Source organism: Phyllostomus hastatus, unplaced genomic scaffold (genome assembly GCF_019186645.2).
Source record: "Phyllostomus hastatus isolate PE091 unplaced genomic scaffold, TTU_PhHast_1.1 phas_scaffold_78, whole genome shotgun sequence".
Taxonomy (NCBI): domain Eukaryota; kingdom Metazoa; phylum Chordata; class Mammalia; order Chiroptera; family Phyllostomidae; genus Phyllostomus; species Phyllostomus hastatus.
The window spans coordinates 102890772-102918723 of record NW_025334041.1 but is presented as its reverse complement, the minus strand read 5'-3'; the positions used below and the strand labels follow the sequence as shown (position 1 = coordinate 102918723).

The 27952-nt window shown below is 36.7% G+C and overlaps 1 pseudogene; it reads left to right on the top strand.

The window, feature by feature from the left end:
* Positions 1–1326: 1326 nt before the first annotated feature.
* LOC123811342 lies at positions 1327–14440 on the top strand (annotated as a pseudogene).
* Positions 14441–27952: the final 13512 nt, after the last annotated feature.

Sequence of the window (27952 nt, the reverse complement as noted above, 5' to 3'; positions counted from 1 at the left end):
ACCATTCACTTTTTGTAAGCAATATGCATAGAATTTTCATTGAAAGCAACACTTGAGAATGTAAGCATATATTATATATAAATACTTTTAGGGTTGCCACAAAAACCATTATGATGAATAAGCATAAATCACTGCGTGTTCACAACATATTCAAATAAATCATAATTATCTAAAGTAATTAAGAATAGGACAATTTTAATTATATCTTTTGAAATAGATGGATTGCTAGGTGATCCACCATTTTGTAAAATTTGGAGTGAGGGATGTCAAAAATCAAGGGCTTAATTTTCATCATTGTTGCAAAAAAGGCATTAGATATTCCCAACCCAAGGATGCTGAACTCTCTCCTTCCCCAACAAACATGAAAAAACTGATTTTAATCAAAATGTGCCACATTTTCAGTTCTATTTAGACTTTAATGCACATGGAATTTTCCATTTAAAGTAAAGATAGTTTTAAAAATTGGTTTTCTTTATTTTTAAAATATTTTATGCATTTTTTGCTTTTCTGCCCAAAGTATCTTCACAGAACCTCTTCCTAAAAGCACAAGTTTTATGATATTGAAATATGGAACATTGAGGTAATCTCTTTATAGTTATACCCTGTTTATTTTCATGAAGTTGCTCATCCTGTAGCCCATCTATAATCTCCCTTCCTTAATTTCTCTCTCTTTCAAGCATAATCCTTCTTTACAAATATACTTCGCTAAAGTGGCCTTGGTACAACTCTATGAGACATATCATCCTGTAGAGCACTTACTAGCAGTGGTACTTTGAATAAGTTACTTAAAGTAAGTTTTTCTATTTCTAAAATAGGTGGCAAAGCAAGTTGTGAGAGAGAGTGTGTTAAGGACGTATTAGTAGGTCTAGTATGTAACTACAGGCTGGGTAAAAATTAGCCATTCTTTCCCCTTTGTCTGTAAGTTACAGAGAACGTTTGGCCAGCCTAATAGTCTTCATTCTTCACATCTTTCAAGGCTCATAGGAGGGACTATTTAGAGCTTTCTTAATGAAGAGTTAAGTACAAAGAAGGACTCCAGGAAGCATACTTGTACTGGGGCAAGAAGGATGGGGCAGGCTTAAAGGTTTAGATGTGGGAGTAGCTAATCATTGTATATAAAGTCATTGAATAGGAGGGAACGCAGAATGCATTTAGGAAATTTGATTGTGGAGAGTCTTCTTCAAGGCATTTGAAAAAGCCAAGAGATAAATTATTTCAAAATTGCTTTTGACAGAGGAGCCAAATTGAAAGAGTTCCTAATGGCCAAAACTGGAATAAATTGAGCAACAAAATAAATAATGATAACACTAGATTATAACTCTCAGAATGATACCAATAGACAGAAGTCGGAGGTTTGAGGGCATGCAGCCAGTCAAAGAATGCCTTCGCCAGCTTCCTGGGGACTTGATGAGGGCATTGAGTTTCACAGTGCAGTACCAGGCCGTGCTTCTGCAAGGCATGAGGCTGAGTTGCCTGAGTAACCAAATGCATGTCTTGTGGACAATCCGCCCCCTTTATAGATGGCCTGCCCCTGGCTACACATACTCTGCCCTTCCCACTGAGGCCCCCATTTGGTTGTGCTGCCTGAGAGGCTGTGTGGGGTTTCCAGGGTTCCTTTTCTTAGGCCTTTGGTTCAGTTGCTCTCTGTTAGTGGGCCCCAAGTGGGGCCAACAGGCTGAATGTAGGAACTAGAGCATGGGGGCTGCAGAGTTGTTGGAGCACCAGAGGAGTTTACCCGTCAGCCAAGATGGTAGCAGGGGAAGGTTCTTACAGTGAGCGTGGGAAAGCCCTTCTTCCTCACCCCTGCAGCATCAGATTGGAGATTGGGACCAGGGGAAAGAAGGCACATGTGCCATAAAAATCAAAATGGCACAGGGGGAGGTGCCACATCCAAGAGGCCTGTCAGTCCAGCCTGGGAAAAGAAGAGATTGGTTGAGAAGTGCACCCACCCAAGATACAGTGAGTTTGGTAGGTTGATTGGTCATTTTGAGAAAGCACCTGGTATGTCACACATCCAAACTAGTATAGTCCCAGGGGAACAAAGACACTCTCTCTTACTCTCTCTTGCTTACCACTCTTGTTGGTGACCTGGACTGTCATGATGTACTCATTTTTTCTCTTGATGGGCCATGTGGCCTCCAGGCAGGAGTCTCAGTCTCTCTCCCTCACCCCCCAACCAAGTGATGCATTTACTGGTGCATTTGTGCAACGTTGCAGCCCTAGCAGCTGCATGGCATGTGGCCCCTTGGCTCCACATGCAGCTTCTGAGAGGGGGCCTGAAATGAATAGCAGCTGAGAACAAGACAGGCTACCTGGATGACCATGTAGCAGCCACCTGTGGGCTTCAAATGACTGTGCTTTAAATTGGAGCAGAAACCCTTTTCCATGGTTTGTTGAGGAGATGGGCATTGAGATACAGAGCTGATTATTCTCCCAGATCAGCAGAACCTGAATAAAGCCTCTTTCTTTTTATACTAGCCTCTGCTGAGTTTGGCTTTTGTGGCGACAGACAGAAAAAAAAACAACAACCTTTTTTATTTATTAACAAGAATATAAGATATTCATGTCCATAGTTTATTAAATGTCACTGAATAAATATGTATATGGTAGATCTTGTTCTCAATAATTATTGCTGTCTTACAGAAGAATTCCAATTAATAAGCAAAGAAAGAATAAGAAAAACAGTAAACCACCATTAGAACTACAGAGTAGTTCTAAAAAAAATCTGTGGATGGATGCTAAAATTAGTCTGTAAAAGTTTGAAGAGAAATAGAATAATTGCATATATTTATTCATTTCAAAGTAAAAAAAAAACTTTACCATGGAGAAACTCAGCAGATACTATCTTAAATAAGGGGTCAATACCAACACCACTAATAATAAGACAAATTGACATTGATGCACTGAGGAAGGTGTATCACTTATGTGGTATTCTTGCTAAAAATGCAAATCCTTAAACCACTCTTTAGAAAATATTAAAAAAAAACAAATCAAGAGGCATTCTACAGAATAATTGTTTAGTACTCTTCAAAAATGTCAAGGTCAGGAAAGACAAGGAAAGACTGAAATACCATAGTTTGGAAAATACTAAGAAGACATCACAATGAAATGCATTGTGTTGTTCTGGATTGGCTCTTGAAACAGAAAAAAGACATTAGTGAAAAAATTTGTGTAAACTAAAAAAAAAGTTGATAATTTTGTTAATAGTATTGTACCGATGTTAATGCTGATAACATATGTGCTGTGTAAAACCTTAACATTAGAGGAAGCTATGTGAGGCATAAACAGGAACCCCCATGCTACTTTTGCAACTTTTTTGGTAAGTCTACAAGTATTTCAAAGTAAAAAACTTAAAAAATATATTTTAGCTAAATAAACCATATTTTTTGTTCATCATACTGTTCCAGGATAGAAATACGTGGGTGTTATTAACTGCTCCCTTCATTCTCAGAGGTCCAGGCATATTTACCTGGAGACTATTGAAACTTAAGCTTCAGATTGATGCCCTCACTTGCTTGGGGCTCTCCCAAGACCTTAAATAAAATTTTATATTCATAATTGTGTGTTCCTGTTCACACATATTTTATATGAGTAAGCTTCCAATTCCACAAAACAATGATCTGTCTTTGCCCAAAAGTGCTGACATCCTAACACTGGCTCTAAGCTGTTAGGGAAGGGGAGGAGGCTGGAACCTGGGCTAAAATAGACCACCCAGTTATAGCACTGAATGTCGTGTGAAATGGAAAAATATTCAATTTTTAGTCTCTAACTTACTCACCTGGAGCTGATGTTCAGGTGGTCCCATTTCACAGAGAAATCATGGCAATTATCAGCTTAATGATAATACTGAATAAAAGTGAGAGTGGTGGCAATATGTTTGGGTATTTCTCTAGTATTTGCAGGAAAAACCCCAAGTCAAGGCAAAAAAAATGGGGGAGAGAAATGGTGTTAGCAAGAGCTAGGCAAAATTCCAATTAGGAGTCGGTAGCAGAGCTCCAGTTCTAATGAGGATACCAACTGCTGAGGAGGCAGGAGAAGGGACATGGCAGTATAAGAGATGGGAAAGTTGCATTTTGGTGATTGTGCAAGTGGTCCATACCCACGTAAGTGCTCAGTACAGAGACTGGAGTAATGGAGCAAATTCTAGAGTACCTTTTGAGAATGGAGCTCCTAACGTTCTTCTTGTCCTGGCCGGCACAGGCACAGGAAACGTGAGGCTGAGTCTTCAGGAGACACACCATCATTAAGACTGTACAAACCCCATATGATTAGGTCACTTAACCAAGGGCAAATGCTCAGTTTTTTTGTTGTTACTACTGATTAACAAAACACATGCTTACTTTAGGTATGGACCTGGCTAACTTGAGGAATTTGTTTTGGTTTAGTTTGGGATTTTTTGTTCTTGGAGGGTTTTTTGGTATGGAATAATAAAAATGATGATATGAATAACAATACAAAACATACATGTTTATGCAGCATTTACAGAGACTGTGGTATAGGTTAGATACTCTTTTAGGGGCTTATTATTATTAACTTTATTTATTTAAAATGGACATGTTTTTTCTAAGATTTCTCAACATTTAAATCCCTGAAGGGTAAAAAAGGGAGTAAATAGGGTAGGCTGGGAAGAAATTATAAAAAGAAATACAATAGAATTTTAAGATCTCAAGAGGAAACAGTAAAGTCATAACTGGGAGAAGATTTATGTTGACTTTGGGGTACTTTTTTATATTTTGTAATTTATTTTATTACTTTAGATACAATACAAACTTCTTAAAGAAACAAGTAAAATGTGTAAGACACAAGTAAGACACAAATATGCATTAAATTAACAAAAAAATTATTGGTGATTGATTTATAAACTTGTGAACTGTTGACCCTGAGGTGGGAGAATCTGCAACAAAATAATAAAATTGATGAAAAAAGTTCAAATTCTACTTCCCAAATTCTACCTATTCACAATAGTTATTTCTGCATATCAAATATATCTGCCAGAAAATTGAGTTCCTCCCTTACGTATTCCCTAATTTGAAATGCAAGGTTAGGACCATAAAGTTACTGTGGGTGGTTTCGGTGAAGTGTGTGGTGGGAATCATCCATCTCACAGAGAGTTCACCATAAGTGCCTGTGTGTATTCTTCTCCCCTCCATCCTCCCTCTCTCCCTTCAGACTGAGATTTTGCACCTGAGATTTTAGCCCAAGGATCCTTTTTTCTGTAATGAAGATCCTGACAGGAGCTGGTTACTGTAAAACAGCAGACAGATACTTATCTCCACTGCTGCTAGTGGGCACTGCAAAGGGTTCCAACTCAGTTAAAACAAAACAGAACAAAACCCCACACTGTGTACCATCTCTTCATCAAGCCTACAAGAAGTCCAATTTATAGGGGTCTTGACTACTCAGATCCTGCAATCAAGGAAGCCCATAAATCTGTAAAGGGAGATACAGTGATCTCTATGCTCACCATTGAAGCAAGAGCTGCCTGAGATTCTACTGAATAACTTAATATGTGGGGTCCTACTTGGTGAATGTCCTTCAATAGAAACACCCAGCAGAAAGTATAAGGAAGTATATGCATTAGGTTTTCATTAATGCTTTAGCCAAGTAGCATTGTCCAAGTAACACTGTACATAACAGTGTTAAACAGTCTGTCCAGCCTACTGGGACTTTGCAGTTAGGTAACCAATATTCTTTGTCTTGTTACTTTTTTCTCTCCAAACAAATTTCCACTTAAGGACAAAATACACCCATCCTTTTCAGCAACTTTCCCCCTAGTAGAGTTAAAATAATGGCAACACATGATGCTAAAAGATTCCAAATCATAATTTGAAAAATAATTTTTCTATGTACTATTAATGTAAAGATAATAAAGGAAAATTATTTTTCTATGCTATGCTGTTAATTGCTATAGCTTGATTTGACTTAATACACAGATCATATATTATTGCAGCAAAGTGGAATTGCCTCATATAACACTAAATCAACTTTATAATTCTTGGTTAATAGCCTATTTACCTTAAGCAATGTTTAATTTTGTGAAATTCCATAACAAGTAGAAAATCTGAATAATCTCTTAAGTATGTACAGGAATCGTGATATTAAAGAAATACATTAAACATAGCATAATTACATTCAATTTCTCTTATTGTTAGAAGTGGTATACTTGAAGCAAATGTGATAATTACAGTTTGTTTTCCTTTATATGTTTTTAAGTTGGATATGCAAAGCTTATTTGAGAACACTTTTTTGAGCATGAGTATATTTCTTTGATATTATTGGAATATTCAGTAAATTCTTAAGGTGGCTGTGAGTTCCCTTTCATATCCAGCAGTAGAGTACCACGTTGGCACTCTAAAAGGATCAGGTAGCGTAAATTAGTCCAGTGTCCTTCTGATCTGGGGCCTGCCCTCTGTGATCAATAAAAGTTGACTATAATTGTTCATTGTGCAAGGCTAGTCATATAAAATAGTCATGGTGATTAGCTTCCTATGCATTGTCAGAAATGCTTTGCTGACAAAAATTATCAATCTCTGTCATAGTTTTTGCAAGTCTGTGCTGTTAAACTTTTTAAATCAGGTAACTTGTAAAGATCAAAATTTTTCTGTATCCAAATGACAGTTTTAGTATTTCTAAGAAGGTTAATTAAATAAGCCCTCATCGGATAGCTTTTCAATGGAGAAGCTAACTGGGTTCCTATCCAGCTCAAGGCAAGGGATAAATAATACATAAAAACATTAATAGGGATTTATTTGTCATATGTGTGTCTACCTGTGATGACTGGTTAATGGAAGAGGCACCTTGATATTAGGTGCTAAAAAGATGTATTTTGACTGATTTATTGCCCTATCAGGTTGCGGACAACCTCCACTTCAAGCAGGAATTTTCACTGTACCTGGACAGGTGGAAATGTCTTCAACACTTAGTTGAGACCTAAGATACTACCATGTGTGAGAAGTCAGTATAACAAATTGCAGCATATTATGGAGAAATTGAAAGAGCATGGACTTTGAAGACAGGAAAAAAAAACCCCGGTAATCTGGCTGTGTCTTAGCTTAGCTGTTTGTCCTTGAGGAAGTTATTTAACTTCTTAGAACCTGTTTCCTTTTCTGTGCATGCAAATAGCAGGATCATCTTGGAGAGTCATTGTGAGGATAAAATGAGACCAGGTTTGGAGAATACCTGAGCATATATTAGGAATTCATATAGATACCATCACAGATATGATTAAGAATCTCCAATCACATAGGTTCTCTTTCTCCTTTTTAATGCTATACATAACTGTTTCGTTTTTCTCTCCTTGACTTGATTTTACTTCATAAATCTTCCCACCACCTCCCCAACAGATGTGCTATTTAATCAAACTAAACCTGTGTAATTCCATTTTATATGATAAATCACACCTGACCTGTCTAAAATCCTTTAACACATAATGGCTTCCCATAAGCTTTTCAAATGAATATATCCAAGACACTAATTGAAAATGAACTTGTACAGCACAGCAGATCTTCGCTACCTCTCAGAAGAGGAGATTGTCAGTCTCCTTGAAATGAAAGTTCTTTATTTACAATGCATAAAAAAACTAATATGAACAGAATGAGGTGTGCAAAGCCAAGTTTCTCAAATCTTGGGCTATACATGCACTGGTTCTCTGGGCTGAGTTTAGATGTCTGCCAAACGAGCCAGGCACATAATTATATTAATTAGACTGTTCATATGTGCATTAATATATTATGACAAATTAACAAAGACTGCAAGAGAGCTCATCTTCTCTTCCACATGTTCTCAGGGCAAAAGTTACTTTTGGCAAAGAAGTTACACAAATTGACACAGAAAAAGTTCTGTCTGTTGGGGTAAAATTGGCTTTTGTATCCCCTTCCTTTCCTGTACGGTAAAGGAATAATCCAAAAAGAAATTGAATAACAACATTGATTTGTTTAATGAACAGTTCACAAAAGTAAAGAATGCCATTAAACATTCTTTAGGCAGACAACATAGCCCGAGTGGGTATATTCATGGAGCCAAAAGTGCAATGGTATAAATAATTTTCTCAGAATTATTTTCTATTACATTATTTCTATCATTGAAACCATTTAGTACAGAACCTAAAAAAAATGCATTCCTTATTTTTGAAAGGCAAAACAAAGCTGAAACTTCTCAATGAAATGAAAGTGTCATTTGTATTTTGATTATTGTTTTTGAAGCCCGTAAAAGAAAATTCTCTGTGGTTATTCTTAACCATATTTACTAATGAAAGTACCAAACATACCATCTTAAGTATTGGTAGACAGTTAAAATGAACATGACTTTAAACTTGGGATTCTAATGAGATTTTTTTTTTTAAAGTCACACGCTTCCTAGCCTAGGTACAAATTCTGTCAGTTCATGAATTAATTTTTAGCAATTTTCTAATCTCATTATACCTTTTGTCAGCAGAATGATTTATCAGAATTACAATGCCTAATGCTGTATATCCTGTGAAATATAATCATCTGAACCAAGACAGTATCATCATTTGACTCTTTCAATATATGATATTTTCATTAACGGCAGGATATTCATTCCTTCCCATCTACTCAGCAGGGCTATAAATAGAGAGGCCAGCCAATCAAATCACACAATATTGAAAAGGTCAAAAAATACAGTATATTATTATAATTTACAGAATACTGCTCATGAAGTATTAGCACTCTTGACACTTTATTTATGTGCAGAGAAAACAATGAAAACATAAAGCAGCGTGCAGTGGTCATGTTATTATTGCTGATTGTAGAGATAGTACCGAATGACTCTTTTCTTTGCAGTTAACAGGAACTGAACAAGCAGGAAGGTCTATTTAGTCAATAACAAAATTAAAGCTGTACTTCCTGCTGTTAGATCAATATAGGATTTTAAAATAAAGGAAAGGAAAATTAAAGATAAAGAAAAGAAGCACACTGGTCAGGACAGAGGCACACTCTATTTTCTTGGGTCCAGGAGAAACCAAAACTTATGATCTAGTTGGCAGGGATGGAAGGCATCTTTTGTAACACCTGATTCAGATCAGGCCTAGATGGTTTAACTTTAGCAGGTCACATTTATTATTCGGGATGACTGATTATGAGACAGACTATATAGTCTCATGCTAGGGTTTTTTGTCTTAGTAATTCCTACTTGAGCTGTCAAATTATTTATATGACTGGTTTAAAGCAAGAAAAAAATAACGTTGCTCATCCACACTTAAGCGAATGATATTTGTGCTAAGTGTCCATATAACTTTATAAATGAGACATTAAAACCCAAACCTTGTTTAGAAAATAGAGCTTGGATTATAAAGAACCATATTTAAATCCCTTCCCTGCTTTTTTTTCTCCCCTGAATTGTTATCTAAATCCTAAAATTCTACTGCATTTATTGAAAGACATTTATTGCCGGATATTATGCAAGGTGCTGCAGAGAACAAGAAGAATGTACAGTTCCCAAATCAATCATTCTCCCTTCCCACTACCATTTGTCTTAGTTTAGGTCATTATTTTGTATTACCCTGTCTAGGGTAATTTTTTCTTAAATAGGCTACTATCCCTCTAATGAATTCTTCGTACTCTTACCAAAAGGAACTTCTCTAAAATCAAAATATTGTGTTATTTCTTTCCAGTTTTAAACTTTGCCTTGTTCTCCGGTTTGTTCGTTTATGTTTTTTGTTTTAAATAGAGTTCAACCCCCTCACCTGACGTGCAGGACCTTTCCTGACTAAGTCTTTCCAGTCTCCTGAGCCCTGGCCTGTCAGGCCCCACCTCAGCTAAACTAGCAGCAAAAATGGTTTATAATCTTGAGAGACTATTCTTGTGGAACTCATGTAGGAAATTCCCACATGAAGTGTGCCATATTACCATTTTTCCTTCCTAAAGGAAAGGATGGTGTTAATAAATTCTGGTTCTTCTTTTACTGAACATCACCAGGCCTTCCTTTTTTAAGGTACAAATTATTGTCAACAATCACTACATTTGTCTCAAGGTAGAATGCATACTTTGTGTAAATCCCCTCCTTAGATCTATTGTCATATGCGGATGTCCCTAATATATTTACTGAACTTTATAAAGGAGACAAAGAGGAAGCAAAGATGTTTAAGAAGAAGGAAAGGAAAATATAGGGAGGGAGAAGAAGGGAAGAAGGACAGGAAAAAGTCATGACTTCGGGGAAATTAATAGGATTTTTGCTATGGGATAAAGCTAGTGGTTTAGTTCTGCTTCATCACAAGTTTGTACATTGTGCTCCTATTTTTTAAAATGTAACACCAGAGCATGCTTTCCATTTTCTAGAAGAGTCACCTGGGAATTGTCCTACAGAAAAATTATGTTTACTCTTACAAAAAAAAGTACCTATCTGCTATCTGCCACCAAACATCAGTGAGGAATACCAGTTCTGCTGATAGGACTGTGTGGACAATTTAAGTAACCCATCTTCTAGGCAGAACACCTACAACATACTAGGAATATCTGAACATTGTTTCATTTGTGCACTTTATGTAGAAAATGTGGCATGTGAAATCATTTCTTCCAATCTCTCAATGTCCTACAATTCCCATGTCTTTGTAATGAAAAGATCAAGAAACAGCAATGGTAGAGGGAGGGGATGCAGTCTAAAGTCAGGCAAATACACTGACTGCCCCATCTAAAACACCAGCCTAATCTGCTCACATTTTATGTATACTCACTCCCTTTTATTTTCTAGGTATCACATACATATACCTGGAATTAAATAATCATTTATGTTTATAGAAAATCATTTTGTCTGATGAGGAGAACTACTTTAGACATGTATTAGAGAGGTGATATTATGCATTCTTCTAATATCACTAACCATTTATGATAATGGAAGGTGAATGTAGTATATTTTAAAAGATAGCAATAAAGGAAATAATTTTCCTTCAGGTATTAATAAGATGATCCATTGGTACATCCATATGATGAACCATTTTTCTAAAATGGTTCATCTTCCCACAATAGACTATAAGTACCAGTACTACATTATTAACTGATGCATGTTTTACTATTCCCTTGGTCTTTTTGATCAGTGTCCTTCTCATGGTAGGTACTTAAATTATAATTAGTACATAAAAGAATCAATCACACAACTCATTGTAATATTTTCTGACTCCATACTTTCCATACACTATTTCTTCTCTTTGGGAAGTCTTTCCTTATCTTCACTCATAGCTGAAATTCTAATTTATCAATCAAACGTCAACTCAGATGTTGTTGTTTCTTTTGTGAACCCATCCATGGCTCATCATCCTCTCCTATGTTCTTTTTTTGTACATATGTAGGGTGCATTTTGCTCATAAAGTTAAATCAGACTGTTTCTTATTTCTAAAACAATTCAAAACTTTAAGTTGAACTAATCCTCTCAGTCATTACACCCCTGATGTGGAGAGTGACCTTTCTCCCTAGGTTGCCTAGTTTAGTGTCTATGTCTTCCTGTGGTACCCATTGACCTATTTATAGCACCCCCTTTTATTCTAAACCATGTCTGTAACTGGACATAGAATTCACTCAACTCTTGGAATTACTGCTAGCTGGTGAAATTCTAAGCCATCCTACAATGGACCTTCCACTCCTGCTGGATTACAACTTGATTAATTTGATTTCCAACTCATTCCCCTGGTCTCACAGGGTTTCAATTCAGCCTTGGTTCTTGTCTTTCAAGGCACCAGACCACACACTTTCTGCACTTCCTGGTTTAGCTCACTCATCTTTCCTGGTTCCCATCTCTGCTCTAACTCTGGTTCCAGAGATTGTTCCACTATTCTGGCCCCTTGGCAGAGTCCAGACAGCTAAACCAGGCTAGACCTCAACTTGAAGAGGAAGGAGGGCTCAACTGTCTTCTACCAGGTATTGTGTTACTATTTATTTCTTTCCCAAGCACTGAGGATATTTCCTAGCACATAGTAGAAGTTCAACATGTTTTTGAATTAAATTGTGAAATACTTGGGCTGATTGTAGTCTCTCAGATTTACATGTGGAAGTCCTAAACCCCAGTATGTGACCTTATTTGGAGATAAGGTCTTTACAGAGGTAATAAAATTAAAATGAGATCATTAGGCTGTGTCCTAATCCAAGAGGACTAGTACCCTCAACAAAACTGATACAAACTGCAATGTATTTTCTCACATATAAAATGGCGATACTACTTCACAGAGTTTGTGTGAGGATTAAATGTGATAATTATGTGAAATGCTAAGCACAATTCTCAGCATATTCATTAAATATCACTTATTTTTGTTATCACCATCTGAGGTTTCTTTGCATAGACAATGGATTATTTGCTAATCTGCTCTTATGAGCTCTTTTTAACCTTTTAGCTGTGGTAAAAATATCTATTTTCCTGATTACTATGAAAATATTTTCCCTCCTGTACTTAAAAATATTTTAGTTATATATTTAAATTCTAAACTTTATTTTCTTATACCTAACCTAGTTCCATAACCCAATTTCTATGTGAAACACTGCAGGAGACTTCAGGTAAGAGACTTGTTTAATAATTAAGGTATATCAGTTACTAAATGACATACTTTTAATTGCTTAATACCTTATTTATGGAAAATCTCTTAAAATGAGTGCCTTTGAAGCATGGACCCCATTCATTACTCAGAATCATTTGATGGAGTGAGTGGTTTGGATGTGTGTGAGAGGTGTGATATCATGAATTCCTCTTATATTGCTAGGAGTTTATAATGATGTCAATGGAAGATAACTACATGTATTTAAAGGCTTGCAATAAAAGACTGGTAATATCTTGCTTCAGGTATTAACAAGGATGGCCTATTTTGCTTAAATTGAAATACAGGAGTGTATTTTAGAATAAACAAAATCATATGAATGCTTTAATGAGAATTATATCACCTTTCTGGAATTTAGAATCCAGAAGAAAAAAAAAATCTGTACCGAATGAGAGTGGGGGCAGGATGGGGAGGTGATTGATCACAGGGCAGCAAGCCGCTGGGTTCCGACTGTAAATGCGCACGTGACCCCAGCCCACCGTGCAAGCCTGGCCAGGCCCGCCCACTGTGTGCCCAGCCTGGCTGGTCAGAGAGGTGAGGCCAATGTTGGCCAGCTGACCTTGGCCAACCTCAACCAGGACGTCACTGAAAGGGGAACCAAACACAGCTCTTCTCCATCATCTGGCTCTCACCTGGTCCCCAGCTGTTGGTAAGATGTCCGGTTATAAATCTGTTTTCCTTTTTTCTGTGGGTAAGCTGGAAGAGATCTATGAATGCACTATACTGAAGATGTGTACAACATAGAAAGATTGTTCTCAAGCAGCTTGGTGACCATCATTGGCCTCAAAGCTCCTAGGAAGCTAAAAGCTTGCCACCCTCAGAAGGGAACTGAGATCTGCAACTACAGCTACTCCAACATGAGACTGGCTCTTTCATTGAACAGGCAGAGGTTCAGAGTATGCCTGGGAGTCTCTGAATATACACAACATTCAGGACATGTAGGCATAGTGCACCATCACCGAGATGCCCTAAACCTGGCAGGTAAATGAACTGTGAGAAAAGAGCTCTGTTTTTTGGAGTCTGCCTTTTCAAGATAGCCATAGGCCTGTGTCCATCAACAATGACAACTGCTACCTGGCTACCCTGGCAGTGCCACCATGTGAGCGGTGCAGGTCTTCGTCACCATTAACTTGAGAGCTGCCAACATGACCCCTGCTCACCACAGCCCTTTAGTCAAGTTGGCTTTTGATGCCAGTGGAACCAATCTCACCACTGCTTCAGAGAAGGTGACCACAGTTAGGGGATATTTCATTCCAGAGGGACAGAAACTGTTTGAGTTCCAGAGAGGAGTTAAGAGGTGTGTGAGCATCTGCTCTCAGGCCTTAGGCATGGATGGTGTGTTCCTCTCCACCTCCAGTAACACTGAGACTGTGCACATCCTCAGACTCAAGACTGCAGGGGAAACCTCAGGAGGAGCCCACCACCTGGACTGGGTACTTCAGCAAGGTGCTCATGGCTTCCCCCAGCTACTTGGCCTCCCAAGTACAGAAATGTTCAACCAGGGCAGAGCCTTTGCCATAGTCTTCCTGCCTTTCTGTGGCCACGAAAACATTTGTGCCCTAGCCCCAATTCAAAAGATTCCCAGATTGCTGGTGGGAGCTTGCTATGGATACTTGTGCATGTACAACCTGGACCCCCAGAAAGGGGAAAATGCCCCCTGATGAAGCCACACAAATTGGATGGCAGTATGGAGACAACCAATGAAAACTTAGACTCCATCTCTCACGACCACCCCATCTAACTAAAATGTACAGTACAACTGTAGCCAAAGTTCCTCAGGTACCGGCATCTCCTACAAGACCTCCTCCTACATGGAGGACTTTTCTGGAAGAGGAAGCCAGCAGGGTCCTTCTGCATCTGGAATAGGACAATGAGCATCCTCCCACGATTCTTCAGAGTGACTGAGCTTGACCTGTGAAATCTATCCCCCTCAAAAGAATACTGACTGACAGAGGACTTTGTGTTATGCTTTTATAAACTTTGACCTGAGTTGTGGAAAAGGAAGGCAGAGACAAGAACGAGAAAAAATATAGCTGTAGTCTCATTTTCTGTTGTTGAGAAATATATGGTTTTCACTTCAGTGGTAAAACAAAAAACTATACCTTTAGAAAAAGACCATCAGGGTGATATTAGATACAAGTGAAGAGTATTATAGTGATCTAAACCTTTTAATTTGACATATATTTGTGTTAAGGAATTTATTATCATTATATTAAAGAATTTCTTTAATGTGGCAATAGTTTTTGGAAATTTTGCTTTTACGCTAATATATTCTACTGATATTTAAGTAATCGTAGTCTTGTTTTTACCAAGAGAATTTTTACTTAAAATTGTGGCCATTGGACTGAAGCTACTTGATTGAATCAAATCCAGGGGTTTTTGCCTCCACTGTCTCTTGCTTGTTTCAGGGAAGTAGCATAAGCTCTCTCTGTCTCAGGTTCCCTGTTTGTACATAAGGAGAGTAACACTGCCTTTCTTATACCAGGCTTGTTGCAAGTGATACATGAGATAATATTTGTAATTTGCATGAAATATTTTACTTCAATGTTGGTAAATACAGTTTATCAGAGCAAAATCAAGTTTCAGTCTGGATATACTCCAGACCAACCAAACCCTCTGCTGTTTTGTTGTATGAATGGAAAAAAAGAAATGAGGGTAAGGATTTTTAATACATAAAGTTATGTTTAGGAGCTGTTATTTTATAAGGCCTAACTGGCAGTTGTTGCCATTCATTTAATGGAGGGGTCTTGTGCTTTCTCAGACAATGAACAGTTTGGCACTACTGGAGTCATTATATATATTAAGCAGTTTGTTTATATTTTATGTTGAAATAAGAAACTAGGGCTTATATTGATCTCTATAGATAAAACGTATTAAAATCCCATTAATGGGACTATTCTCACTGGTGAACTGATGTTCTAAACATTATGAACTTCTCTTCTGTGTTTAGACTCCACTGATTTGGAACAAATAATATTACAAGAGAATGATGGCTCTGTTCGAGGCTTGGAAATGAGGGGGAAAAGCTTTTAATTGGTACAGTGGATTAGAAATGAAACTTGACCTCCATTATGTCTCACTTTCCTCATTTGTTAAAGGAGGGTAGCAATATTTACTTCTCTCACTAGGTGACACACAAATTAGCTTGATAATGATTACTACACGCTGTGGAAATTCAAAGAACTCTCTAGGTTTCTTATGAATACAGCTCTGCAGCCAGAACAGGGGCGGTCCCTTTTAAAGATTCGTGAACAGTGGAATCCATTTACAGTCTATGTTAAGATATCCCATAAGTATAGCTGGGACAACCTAAACTATTTTAAGAAGTTCTTGGAAAACTTCTGTGAATGTTTATGCTGAAATGTGTTTATGGACTCTCAGGGACTGGGAAGTTTTCAAACATATTAACCACTCTTTTGTGTGACAGAAAGGGTGGCAGTTAAACTCTACTTTAATGCATATTTGGGGTTTAAGGCCACCCCCATCTCTTCAATTAAGCATGAGGACCAGAGTACCAATCAAGGTATATTAAAGTAATACATTTAGTTAATTTTTAGGCAAGAAGAAAACTTTGCTTTCTCACTGTTAGTTTTATTATCACAGATATTCTAAACTATTTAATGTTAGAATCCCCATACAAAGGCCACCAAGGAAGCATGTTGGGAATTAAGAAGCTGAGCTCAGTAATCTGCTGAGCAAGGGAGAGCACTCTCACCACAGGGTCTGAGTGATGTCTCAAAAGAGGAGAAACACCAAGGGTACTGAGAGCACTGAGTTAGTCAAGGTTAGTTGGAGTTAGTCAAGGCTGATTTTAGTAGAAATTAGTAAACAGAGTGTTGGGTAGAGATTAGTCAAGATTTGCAAATTTCCAAAAACAGTTATCCTCTCTTTAAAACTTGTAACTTTTGAAATATGAAACACTGACATGGAGAGTTAGTGTTGCTCTGGCATTTCTATAACAATGGATCGGAAAGGTGATTTTAAAGTAATGTGAGCTTAGGTACGTCATGTTGCATATTACGGTGTATATATAAATAGCCATTCCCTTAGCCAAAGGTGAGGTATATAGTGCTGAGGAACGGTGGTCCATACCTGTTAAGGATAAGACTGAGTGGCTCTCAGTAGTTTCTTATCTTATCTAGTCATTATTAGAATGGAGGAGAGTTGAATTCTCTATGGAGGTATTACACAAGATAATTTATAAACATGTCCTGTGTGATTAATCTGGGATAAAGAATATAAACAAAATTCGATTTATTCTATGTAGTGAACTGTGGAGGTTACCGATTGACAAATTTGTTTAAATCTATAGACAAAATATATGTGTTTGTCATTAATAGTTAAAATATTTTCTCAACTTCTCATTTATCATTTTATTTCCTTTATTATAGGGTTGATAAAGAAAATAAGTATATTTCTTTTTAGAGTAAGTTTTGAGTTAATGAAAATTTAGAGAATGGTATATAAACCTTAATATACTTGGTATCTTTTTTTAAGGTAAAAGGATACATTTTATGTTACCCATTGGCCATCCAAGAACCTTAAAGTTACATTATTAAAAGACATCTCAGCAGTTTTATAGTTCTCAATTTGGGGAAGGCTAAATAAATACAGGTAATATTTTTTAAAGCCCCACATTAAAATAGTAACTTGATTTTTAGAAATTTGATTATTTTTTTCAAAATAAGAAACTGTTAAGAAATCATTTAAAAGTGTGGCACAGCAGAGAGAGATAACACTATTTTGGCTGGGAAAAAAAATCTCCCTCTCTTATCAGTTTGGTATTAACTCTTCCTAAATGCTATAGACAATTCTAATGAAACCACCTGGCCCTGATGGCTCTGTGGGAAATCTTTTAATCATGAATTCAGTTATTTTATTATTTTTACAGAAGCAAAAGATTATTTTTATTTACTTTCTTCTTTAACAGGTATCAGTTACACAACTAATTTACTTGCTATATACAAGCATATGGAAATTTACAGAGTTTATTTGCTACAGGGAGAGAGCAAAGATGGGCTAATGTGTTAGCAGAAAAACATGGTTAGCACATTCATTAACTGGTGACCCGTTCACTGCCTTATCATTAGCCTCAGTCTGTCCTAGAAACATGTTTACACATGTGGTTTGCACATGCACTGTTCTATTCAAACTTTCCTATCTTTTCTTGAACTAGTTTTGGAAAGTTGTGTTTTTCAAGGAATTTGACTATTTTACAAAAGTTATTGTGTTATATAAATATTCTCCCAATATTTATTATACCTTTAATGTCTTTGGGATAAATAATGACACCTCTTTCATTCCTGATGTTGGAAATTTACATTTCCCCTCTTTACTTGACAAGTCTGCATAAAACTTTATTGAGGTTAAGATATTAAAAAATCAACATTTGGTTTTGCAAATTTTCTTCATTATTTGTTTGTAATTCATTTTTTTTATTATCACTCCTTCCACCTACCCTTTGGCAACCATCAGCTTGCTCTCTATATCCATGAATCTCTTTCTGCTTTTTATTCATTTATTTATTTTTAGATTCCACATGTAAGTGAGATCATATAATACTTCTCTATGTTTGTCTGACTTATTCACTTAGTATCATACCTTCTAAGTGCATGCATGTTGTCACAAATTGCAAGGTTTCGTTCATTTTTATTACTGAATAATATTCCACTATATATTCTTAATCCATTCATCTATTGATGGACATCTAATTTGCTTTTATATCATTTGACTATTACTAGTAATGCTACAGTGAACACAGGCTGCATTTTTCTTTTTTAATTAGCATTTTTTGAAAAATAAGTACCCACAAGTGGAATTACTGGATCATATGGCAGCTCTATTTTTAATTTTTTTGAGGACTCTCATATGTTTTCCACAGTAAATTAGCCGCGCTAATTTACAACCCACCAACAGTACTCAGGGTTCCTTTTCCTCCACTTCCCTGCCAGCACTTCTTAGTTGTTGATTTATTTATGATGGCCATTCTGACAGGTGTGAGGTGATATCTCCTCTTGCTTTTAATTTGTGTTTCTCTGATGCTTAGTGACATTGAGCATATTTTCATATGTGTATTGGTCACCAGTATATCCTCTTGGGAGAATGATCTCTTCAGGTCATCTGCCCATTTTTCATTGAATGTCTTATTTTATGTTAAGTTGTATAAGTTTTTGATATATTTTAGAAATTAACCTGTTATCACATGTATCATTGGTAAATATCTTCTCACATTTAGTAGATTGTCATTTCATTTGTTATGGTTTCCTCCACTGTGCATAAACTTTTTAGTTTGGTGTAGTCCCATTTGTTTTTCTTTTGTTTCCTTTGCTTGAGGAGAAATATGAAAAAACGATATTGCTAAGAGCAATGTCAGACAGATAGAGAGAGAGAAAGAGAGATTTTTTTGTGCCTGTATTCACTGATTGATTCTTGTATATACTCTAACCAGGGATCAATTCCACAACCTTGGTGTATTGGGACAGCATTCTAACCAACTGACCTACCCAGCCAGGGCTAAATGGTGCTACTTTCTTAATTTTCTTCCTAATCATTCTTTATTGGTGTATAGAAATGCAACAGATTTCTTTATATTGATTCTGTATCCTGAAACTTTACTGAAGCCATTTATTAGTTCTAATAACCTTTTGATGGAACCTTTGGGATTTTCTACATATAGTATCATGTCATCTCCAAATAATGAGAGTTTTTTACTTCTTCCATTCTAATTTGGATGCCTTTTATTTCTTTGTCTTGTCTGAATGCCATGGCTCAGAATTCCAATACTATGTTGAATAGAACTGGTGATAAAGAGCATCCTTGTCTTGTTCCTGATTGCAGAGCTAAGGCTTTAAGCTTTTCACCATTGAGTGTGACATTAGCTGTGAGTTTGTCACTTATGGCCTTTATTACATTGAAATACATTCCTTCTATACTCACTTTGCTGAGAATTTTTATCATAAAAGGATGTTGAATGCTTTTTCTGTATGTATTGAAACAATCATATGTTTTCTGTCCTTTATTTTGTTAATGTGATGTATTATGTTGATTGATTTATGAATATGGAACTATGCTTCCATCCTTGGAGTGAATCCTACTTGGTCATAGTGTATAATCCTTTTAATGTATTGTTGAATCCAGTTTACTAATACTTTGTTGAGAATTATTGCATCCATGTTCATCAAGGATATTAGCCTGCAATTTTCTGTTTTTGTAACGTCTTTATCTGGTTTTGACATCAAGGTAATTATGGCTTCGTAAAATGAGTTTGGATGCTTTCCTTACTCTTCTATTTTTGAAATAGTTTAAGAAGGATAGGTACTAATTCTTTGAATGTTTGGTTTTGTTTTTTTTTTCTAGTTCCTTTAGATGAAGAGTTAGATTGCTTATTTGGGATTTTTTTTTCTCATTTCTTGAAGTAGGCCTGAGTAGCTAGAACTGCTGTCTTGGAGCTGTTTTTGCTGCATGCCATAAACTTTGAAAAGTTGTATTTTCATTTTCATTTGTTTCAAGATAGTTTTTGATTTCTTATTTAATTTCCTCTTTCATTGGTTGGATAGTAGCATGTTGTTTAGTCTCCATATATATATTTTTTTTACTGTTTTCTCCCTGTAGTTTATTTTTAGTTGTATGCCATTGTAATCAGAAAAGATGCTTTATATGATTTCAATCATCTTGAATTTATTGAGGCTTGTCTTGTGCCCTAATATGTGATGTATCTTGAAAATGTACCATGAGCACTTGAAAGAAAATGTCTTCTGAAGTTTGAGGATGAAATATTTTATAAAGTTCTATTAAGTTGATTGCATTTAATGTGACATTTAAGGTCATTATTTCCCTATTAATTTTCTGTCTAGATGATCTATTCATTGATATAAATAGGATATTAAAAACCCCTACTATTATAGTATCATTGTGGTCTTCTCTTTCTATCCATTAATAATTGCTTTATTTATTTAAGTGCTCCTGTATTTGGTGTGTAGATATTTATGATTGTTATATCCCCTTCTTTATTGAAGTTCTCCCTAAATTACCTCTATTCTACTCTCAAGTTTGGTGAGGATCCTTATGATCATTTCTTTGAATTCTTTATCAGGCAAATTACTTATTTCCATTTGTTTAGGGGATTTTTCTGGGGATTTTTCTCCTTTCTTCATTTGAGAGATAGTTTTCTATCTTTTTATTTTGTTTGACTTTCTAAGTTTGTTTATATTGTAACAGCAGAACCTGATCCTGTCCTGTTTTTCACAAGACCTGAAACCAAAGTTTAAACCTTGAATACACACCAGCTATGAGTAACACTTGTGTAACACCACTTAACAAGTAACACTTTTAAACCCTTAACTGCTACCCCTTAATACCCTGCACCCAGTCCTGGATCAGAAGACATTATTTGAGCCTTGCCTCCTGTCTTCTTGTCAGTCAATTCTGGCAAGAAGAAAAAGGAGCAAATAAAGCTCCTTGTAAAAAAGTTCCTCAATAGCTGATACCATAGTATTGGCTTTTATGTGCATTGTACAGGGAACTCTTGTTCAATAGCGATATGAATTAGAAAAAATAGCTGTATCTTCCAGTCCTAGGAAAGTGGCCTCATGTAGAAGCAGGCTCTGTGTACAGTCTGTGTGCAGGGTGATTTCGGCAGGCTGATAGGAGATGAGCAGAGCAGGTACTTAAGGTATCCAGGGCCCTGGATTACTGAGGAAGCTGTGGGTGGGGATGCCAGGTGCTTGTAGTAATGCTGTGGTGATCCTGCCTTTTCCTTTTGTTCTGGGCTGCTGTAGGTTCAGTGATGTGTTTAGGGCCACACTGCAGAGCACCTGGGTAGAACTCCTGCCCATTCTCTGGAGGTGGAGCAGTACTTAATGGAACTCACCGGCCCCTCCAATTCCAGAGAATTCCCTCAGTGCCCAGAGAGCTCTTGCGGCTCTCCAGACTTCTCTATTACTATCTCTAGTTTGCTGTAGCAAAATGGTCCTGTAGAGCAGAGACATCTGTGCAGGGTAGTTTGGGGAAGCAGTTTGGAGCCGAGCAGGCACTTACGGCTCCTGGAGCATATAGTCTGCCACCCAGAGCAGCTCCGGACTGGGAGGCCAGGTGGGCATGGTGACACCCTCTTCCTGCTTGCTTGCTCCTTTTATTTCAAGCCTCCAGGCTCCAGGCAGTGTGGCTGTGAACTAGCAGCTGTGGTGATCCCAAAGGTAGGCCAAAGGACTGAATAGAGCTCAGGGTGCCCTGTCAAAGTGGAGGGATGGAAGCACTGGACCTCACTGGCTCCTCCAGAGAGAGAGTTCTCACATCTTCTAGAGGCCCCCTCAGCTTCCCAGGCCTCTCTATTCAGTCTCTTTGTTGTCAGAAGCTGTCCGTTCAGCATTCAGTTGTCTCACTGGAGTAGTTGCTACTTATATATGTGCACATTTTATTTTGCTCAGTAGAGGGGACTAGTTCAGCATCCTCCTTTGCCTCAGCCACCTTAGACCACTGATTTTTGCTTTCATCTGTATTACTTTTCTAAATTCTATTGAATTTAATTTGTTCTTTTGGTCCCTGTCCTTTTGCTGTGAATTGAACTGAATTGTGTCCCTCTAAATTTATATGTTGAAGCCTTACTTCTCAGTGTTCAGGAGAAAAGTAACAAGTAACCTCATGTGGTCACCTTGATTGTGAACTTCTAGTGCCTAGAACTGTGAGAAAATAAGTTTTTGTTATTTAAGCCACCTAGTTTATAGTATTTTGTTATTGCAACCCAACTACACCAAGATACTTCTTAACGTAGAAAGTTAGATTGTAAACTTAGTTCTTTCTTCTTTTGTCCTATAGACATTTAAATCTGTAAATTTCCCTTAAATAATTTCTTTAGCAACCTTCCTCCAAATGTGGATGTGTTATTTGTTATTGTTATAACAATATTGTTATTTGAATGTTAATTTTTAAACATTTGGTTATTTATAGTAATTTAATTTATACCTATTTAATTAGATTGATTAGAGAACACATTCCATAACATTTCAATCTATTAAAATGTATTGAGACTTTTTGTGATAAAGCATATACTCTGTCTTGGCAAATGTTCTATGGACACTTAGAAAAATAGTATACTCCTACTTTTGGTGACATTGCCTGCAAATGCCCATTATGTCAGGTAAGTATAGGGTCACTTAGATTTTTTATGTTGTTACATATTTTTGGTCATATTTTCTTTTTTTGTTAAGATTTTATTTATCTTTAGAGAGGGGGGAAAGGAGGGAGAAAGAGAAACATTAATGTGTAGTGGCCTCCTGTATGTCACCTACTGGGGACCTGACCCACAACCCAGGCATAAGCCCTGACTAGGAATCAAATCAGCGACCCTTTGGTTCCCAGGCCAGCACTCAGTCCACTGAACCACACCAACCAGAGCATCTTGGTCATATTTTGTAATCATTACTGACAGAAGGGTATTACAGCATGTAAATATCAGTATTAATTTGTCTTTTTCTCTCTTTAGTTTTGTTTGGTTTTGCTTCATGTATGTTGAAGCTCATTGATTAGTTGCAAGCACTTTAGGATTATTATGTTTTCCTAATTGCCCATTTTATCATGAAATGTCACTCTTTATCTGTATAAATACTTCTTGTCTTCAGATCTACTTCATCTAATATTAACATGGAGATAATATTGATGTGTATTAATAATTGACATCTTTTCCATTCTTTTCTTTGAAATGTTCTGCATCTTCATATTTAATACATCTTAGAAATGACATATAATCGAGTCTCACTCTTTCATCCCAGCTTACATTCTTTGCCTTATAATTGGAGTATTCATTGCATTTTTATGTAATGCAATTTTTATATACTTGAATTTAGACCTATTTTGTAATTATTTTTAGTTTATTCTTTCTAGATTTTGTTGTTGGTTATTGGCTGTGGTTCCTTACACCTTGTACCTTATTTGTTCTGCAAGTGGAAAGGCTGGGAGCTGAAGCTGAACATGGAATTAGAAATAATGAAGAAGGCATTGTATGTGCAATTCTAATAAGTCTAAATTTTATTATGTATATATTGAAGAGTCACCAAACTTTCTATTTTCTACTTTTAAGATTTTCTTTTAATAAGATTATTTTAAGAGTATCTGAATAAAGCTTGGCCTAGAAGGAGAAGGATTTGTAAGTAATCTATGGAAACAGTTTATTAAAACAGAGAGAGATTAAAATTAAAAAAAATTCAAAATAAAGGTGAAGAGAGTATATATTTGAGAAGAATTCAGAGGGGAAATTCTCAGAATTTGGTCATTGATAGGCATGGAGTTTTTGATAGTGGGTGTTTCTAAGACACTCAAACTGTCATAAGAAAATAGTTATCGATTGTATCATTCACTGAATAAGGTACAGTGGAAGGCAGGTAGAGTTGAAGGTACCATGAGTTTATTTTTGGACTTAATGTGTTTTCAGATACTTGTGGAACATTTAACTGCAAATGTTTAACTGGCAAACAGTTAAACTTTGATGAAAGCTTTGATGTAGAGAAACAACTTTAGAAATCATTCATTTATAGATAGTAGTTGAGTGAGAGAAGGATGAAATTTCCTGAGGTGTGTATAGCCAGGGATTTATTCAAGTGTATGTGATCATATGAATGTGGACATGAGCATGCATGCACATATTACTGTGCATGAAGGTATTTTATAGTGTTGGGTACAACATGAAATCTAAGTTCTTGTTCCATATGAAATCACACTAAAACAAAATGCATACCAAAAATTGATTCTATGTAAATCAAAGTTAATAAAGACGGTCCTTCCCAGTTCAATCATTGGCTTTTATCTATGAAGTTAATGCTCTGCTTTCTTAACGTTGCAAACATTTCCCAGGATTGGGGCTTTTCCGCTCCCATTCTGATTACATCCCTGAGAAGATTTTCGGTCTGCTCACGAGAAGTTAATAACCAGCTTCACTGAGTAAACAGACTAGCATCTACTTTAAAGGAAGAACAACTGTGCGGAGTCTATAACAACAGTGTCTTAACTTTTAATGGGGCAGATCCTAATTACATCCCATTCCAGAAGGTTGTAAAAAATTTTGATACTGAAACTCAGTTATATCAAACGATTCATAAATGAGGACTTTTAAATATTATCATGGATTTTTATTATAGCAGTATTTGAAATGTATTTTTAGACTTTAGAGTTGCCTACATTAAAATTGTTCAGGCAATAGTTTTCCTGGTAGCATACTAGGTTGGAAAGGGGAAAAGGAATTAGCAATCCCAACACTGAACAATTAAGGAATGAAGAGTAAGGTAAAAACTATACATTCACTGTGCTGAATGACCTTTTCTTGTCTGGTGATTTCACATGTTCTCACAGATGTTAGATGAACCATTTTACCCTGCGGGCACAAATATCTGTAACTCGGTGTATTGCTTTTCTGCTACACATGCAGCACTCACAGACATTCACACATCACGGCCAGACTGGTTTCACAATAATGCACATATCCTTAAAGTGAAATTTTGATCATGTTTATGACTCTAGAAAAAAAATATTACATTATCATTCAAAAATAGCATTGCCTTTGTCAAAGCCTACAATGTTATTAAAATATTTTCCATTATCATCTTCCTACAGGGCAGAAATAAATAGACAAGGAAAATAAGTTCTCTCAGGAATTCTCTTTTCTCATTTCCATGGAAAATTCACACTCTTCAGATGAAATGTATTTGTTTTTTGTTGAGGCTGCACTGTTTCTTACCCCAATTCACTGACATCCATTCTGCTAACTTTATACTTAACCGCATATCCTAGGGCTATGCTAATATACACACCCTCTGCATACACAAGGTGCTGCAGGTCAAACCGTGCTTGTTGACAGAAAATGACACGATGACGTGCTGCTGCAGGGCCACTTCTCTGCTCTCAGTCTGTGCCTGAACTGTTGTTCACACAAAAACTATTTGTCCATCTGCCTATGGTGAGGCACTCCATAGAGTCGCCCATGGAGACAGGCAATGTACTCAGTATACAGAAACTAGAGTGTATGCTTTTGGAGGCAAGATTGTGTCCCTTCATCCCGGCTCCTCCTTACTACCCATTCCAGAATACTCAATACATTGTTCTACATATAATAATTGTTTACAATATGACAGTGAATGACTGCTTCAAAAAACACAATTGATATTTTAAGGGATAATAATACTACAGTGAATTCATATTCATCAATTTTTCTCAAACTGATTTGCTATTTCCCCTTTAAATGTCTTAAACTGTTGTTCCTTATGCATGTGTATGTTTACATCTTATTCCAAATAGTGATCTCTTAAACTTGCATAATTTTTTAAAATCCTATTTAATATTTTATTTGATTCTGACAACCACCCTCTCTTCACTATAACATGACTTTTTAGAACCAAAAATCTGTGTCTTATCTATCATTGCAGTGCCTGGTAGATTACCTGACATTTTAGATTGACATTCTAACTGTTGAATGGAAAAGTGAATGAATGCCTAAATGAATGAATGAATCAATCAATTTCATTGGAGCATCAGGAAGCATGTCATTACAGCAGGCTTGCTCTTGAATTCAACTTTGAATGAGAAGTAGGCCAAAGGAATGTTACTTATAAAGGAAAGCAAATAAGTGGAATAGATTAAGTATATTACTTTGGAGACTGCAAAAACAAACAAACAAAACCATTCCTGGAGGCAAACAAGAATAGATTGAGAAAAGTCATTGATTAAGGATCAGAGTGAAGAAATGCAAACAGGCTCTAGGGAGAGGCCGTGTGTTGGCAGTATTTGAGGCACTTTGTCTCTAAAAAGTTGAGGTTAGGATGACTGAGAATTAAAGTCACAAGGACAGATGGGTAACAAAGGAGAAGAGAGAAGGAACATACCTTTTTGCTGTTTTATTCTTATTGCTTTGCAATGAACTGTCACTAACTTAGCAGGTTCTATAGGTCAGAAACCTGGTCATGACATGGCTGGGGTTTTTGCTCAGGATCTTAAAAGGCTGAGATTAAGACGTGAGCCTCACTGGGCTCTCCTCTGGAGCTCAGGATGCTTTTCATAGACCAGGTGGTTGTCCAATTTCAGTTTCTTGTATTTGTAGGACTGAGATCTACTTTTCTTGCTGACTGTCATTTATGGGTCACTCTTACCTTCTAGATGTGGGGGTGTCCAACCTGTGGCCCACCGGCTACATGCAGCTCAGGATGGCTATGAATACGACCCAACACAAAATAAGAAAATTACTTAAACATTATGAGATTTTTTCTGTGATTACACATTACAATGTATTTAATGTGTGGCTCAAGACAACTCTCTTCTTCCAGTGTGGCCCGGTGATACCAAAAGGTTGGACACCCCTGTGAGGCTGCTCCAAGTTTCCTGACACAGCTATCTCCAAACACAGTGGTTTGTGTCTTCAAGGCTGCTGAAGATCACCTGATGCTCTTCCTATCTCTTTCAAGGGTTTAACTGATGGGGTCAGGGGCACCCGGCTAACCTCCCTCAATTAGACCTTAACTACATCTACAAAATCTTATTTTCCATATGACCTGACCATAGCACCCAGGGATATCCCATCATAGTTGCAGGGCTACCGCTCTGAAGAGAAGATGGTGCAGAGCGTACACCAACCAGTGGGAGCCTTGGAGGCCATGCTGGATAGAATTCTACTCGCCACAGAGAGCGAATAGTTAATATCTGAGGAATGGAGAAAACAGATGGCATCGAAAAGGAGAAGAAAAGGAGGAATTTCAAGCCTTCCCAATATTAGAGTTAGAACTGTTGATGCCCATATATTCTGTGAGAGAAATGTCAGACGTGGGGTGGGGAGTTGTGAACAGAAGCAGTCTCTGAGGGGAAGAAAGCAGGGAAAGAAACTTAATAATTATTCAAAGGATGATGGTGCCTTGTCAAGAGAAGAATTATAGGAAAGAAGTTAGAATGTTTACCTGGTGATCACATCAGGAGAACTATGATTATAAAATTACTGGGACAACACTGAATGACATGTTGGCAGTAATTCAGTTTTCAAAATTAAATAGAAGTTTTAGAGGTGGGGTAATGCACTATGTTTTTAAAAGAAATATAGTTTAAAATAAAAAATCTCAAAATTGCTGGTTTGATTATGCAGAATTACAGTGATAAAAACCATATGAATGCTAGTTGAATATGAAATGACTACAGAAAAAAAACAAAAATGAATGACTAAAAAGGCACTGGAAATGTCATAAGTTTCTACTAAATAAGAAAGAGGTGAGAGTGAAAAATATAAGTTAAAGCATTTAGAAAAAGTTCAAAGTGTCATATGATGCCAAGCATTATTATTTGTGATATTGGCAGGTGCATGGATTGCTCTGGCTACATGTGAGGCATCTGTTGGGACACTTTTCACTAAGTAGAGAGGTTCTGGCTGGCACATAGGGCCACCAGAGGTAAACA